The following is a 3505-nucleotide window of genomic DNA, read 5'->3' as shown; positions in this document are numbered from 1 at the left end:
AGGCAATTCTCTGTTTCAGAGACCATTGGCAAAGGGCTGCTATGCTTAGAGGGCTGCTGTTCACCATTCAAAGCTGTAGTTGCAGATGGTATATTTTCACGCTGGAAATGTAATATAATTACACCAAAACAATAGTACTTTTCCCCAAACCTTGCTTATCTTGCACAAAGGGAAGTCATTACAACCATGATAGCTGAAATGGATCATTTTAATTTCTGCGCTGAAAATGAACTCTACATCAAATCCGCTTTACTGTGCAGTTACTGTTACTGGCAGTCTTTTGTCTGGTGTGCTCTTGGGGTGTAGTTATATTGTACTATTTGCTGAAACACATAATATTAATTTAAAATTTATATCTCTCAAGGCACTTGTCTTGCTGTCCCCCCACCCCAGTTTTTTTCCTTCAAAATACATTATTATGGGCTTCAATATCTGAGGGATGATGTATAACAAACTGATAATCCACCAAATACACATTTCTAGAGTCAGGATTTTTCAGTATGCTGAAATATTATATGTATATTTATTGAAATTAATAGGCTACAACATATAAAGAAAACATAAAAAACAATATGTAGTCCGAGTAACCACCAACTTTGACATTAAAAAAAAAAATTCTCTTTTTTTTTTCAATAATTTATGTGTGTTGAATGCAAAGTTGTTTCGGACAAATTAAATAAAATTCACCAGAGCTGCAGGGCTGCATTTTTGGCATGAGGGCTTCAAAAATAGTGAACATTACATGATAAAACCTTTTAAATATATTTTCTTCTCTAAGCCACCAGCAAATATTAGCCCCTGAATTGAATTCCACCCTTTCTGAGCACTCTGTATCTAATAACAATAGCCATCAATATTAGTTAAGGTGAACTTTCCCCTGATATTACATTACAAATGCAGAGCTTTGAATTTAGTACTACCCCATTAGTTCCATTGACCTCATTTACCATGTTTAAATGTATTTGAACAGAGATGGGATCTGCCTTGTGTTCAACATATGGCTGCAATAAAGAAAACATTGGTCAGACAAAAATCAATACTTTGCAGGGAATTAAGTCTTTTCTTTATAACTTACTTAGAGTCATTAAAGAAAAACAAATGCACACCATTGCTGAGGTATACATGGATAGCCTGAAATATAAACCAGCTCTTTTCTTATTTTTACATACATTTTATTCCATTATCTTTCACACCGTATTTAATGTTTGTGAGGCATCATTCTGGTCAATCCACCCTTGAAACTGTAATGATAGAGAACTGTACACCTTTGGCACCCATATCAAAAACAGTGACTTGCTTTACTATTTCATATCACACATTGCTGTTAATGTGAAAATTAAAAGTTCACAGTGAGTGCACGTCAGACGTACAGCACTTGGTTGCTTGTCCAGCACGCATTACACATTACAGAGGATCGATCAGATGTACATCCACCAGAAAAAACTCTCCTTTAATAGTTTAGTTAAAGGTCCACTTAAAAGGCAGAACTTTGCACTGTCTGAATGCAATACGGCATGAAATTTTTCATAATGATTACACCAGGGAAGCTGGTATAATTGGACGTATTTAATGATGCCCCATTTACACAACTGCATGCAATAAAGAACAGTTCATAACCCTGAAACTTGCAGCTTACAGTACAACTGCATGGCTGTGTCTGTTTGTCCAGTACTGATCCTATAAGTAAATGTGCAATTTATAGTGCACTCACATACAGCAAAAGCTATCACAGTGCCCATTTTCAGTGCTGTTAAATGGTTGAATGGATGTCATGAACATATTTTCTACCAAATATTATGTGATCATAAACCTCTTAAAAATGTAATCAAACATATTACATGTAACTCACGGTGGGCTGAAAGAGATACAGTGAACATTACCAGTTGATTATATGCATAATAACATGTTATGTAAGTGGAAATTGAACTAATCTTTGCTTACAATTGGACCTAGACTTGAAGCGCTGATGAATTCATTTGAAAAAATCATCTAATTTGTTTGGATGTGAACAAATTTAAATTGTACAATAGACTAAGGGACCCTCACTCTTAAATGTATGCTGGACTGGGATTTGCATCCATGTCTGAAATGGAGGGTTCACCCTGGGTTACAGCGAATATAATGAAATTATATTATATAGCTCATACTGACACTCTCTCATAGATAGAAAACACGATATTGCCTGGTGTTCCCATTCCACTCTATTTGCTCTTATAAAACCCATTATTCAGTGCTAGACGTGGGTGACATTAATTCTAAAATAGTAGCAATATTATAATGTAAATCATTTATTTGCTATAATGCAGATGATCAAATGGCAAAATGAAAATTCAGTTTGTAAAACATGGGACGTGTGTGTGTGTGTGTGTGTGTGCGTGTGCATGCATGTGTGTGATGCTCCATACAATTCATGCAATCTATACAGATACCGAATAGCTGGAATCTGTCTCGCTCTTCAGCTACAGCTTTGGAAGAGAAATGGTAAAACCAAAAATGGTGGACGTTCCTACTAGTGGTGGGAGATGCACTAGGGACATTTTAAAGTCCTCAAAGCCTCATGGAGTTGTTTTGGCTTACCTGCTGTTAAGGGAAACTATCACTTGCTGTCTCTCTGTGCATTTGTGTGTCTAATTAAGAAAGTTGGTCCTGACTTCTGAGCGAATTGCATCAAAGAGGTGGGGAAGAAAGATCCAAATCCAAATAATATTGGTTAAATTCAGGAGGGGAAAACATTCCGACAAAACGCATTATTCAAGCGTCGCCAAATACGGTATTTGTATTTGGCAACATCCCTAGTTCCTACTTGTAGTTTTAGAGACATTCCCTCACCAAGTCATTTCCAATGGGGAAATCGATTTGAGGGAAGGCCACAGAAAAGTATTGGGATAAGATTTAAATAATATAAACAAATGAATGAACAAATCTCTCTGTCATATCATTCTGTGGTGTTTGCTATGTCATGATTACAAGAATTGCCGGCATTGGGAAGTGCGGACTAATCAGGAACAGAAAACCTGAGGTCTCAAAAATATTACGTTCTATACTGTAGGCATTACAGTGGGCTAATGGAATTATGACACAGTCATTATATATTAGATCTGTGAGGAAAGGACTATAGAAGCTGCCATGAGAAAAAAATAAAAATAAAGTGATGTAGAATTAAGTGCCTCACACCTTTAATCAGACAAAAATGTCCACAGTGCATTTTCCCAACAAGTAAAGCATGCAAGTTAAGTCTGAGCCTAAAAGACTTAAACTGTAAAGGTAATCAGTAAAATCATAATAATGTGGCCTGTGGGACAATGCCCCACCAGAAAAAAGAGCAAATATGTTATATACAGTTAAATGCAATTTTTGTTGTCTTGACTCTGTTAGTGTGAGTGCAGACTGTCAGTTTCTCATTTGACAGTACCCTTTTTATACACAGTCCCCTTTATACACACTGAATTTGTTGTGAGTTTCTCTATGAACTGTAGTACACATTGCCTACATTCATGCTACATAA

The sequence above is a fragment of the Anguilla rostrata genome, chromosome 5, assembly GCF_018555375.3.
Source record: "Anguilla rostrata isolate EN2019 chromosome 5, ASM1855537v3, whole genome shotgun sequence".
Taxonomy (NCBI): domain Eukaryota; kingdom Metazoa; phylum Chordata; class Actinopteri; order Anguilliformes; family Anguillidae; genus Anguilla; species Anguilla rostrata.
This window is presented reverse-complemented; position numbering follows the sequence as displayed.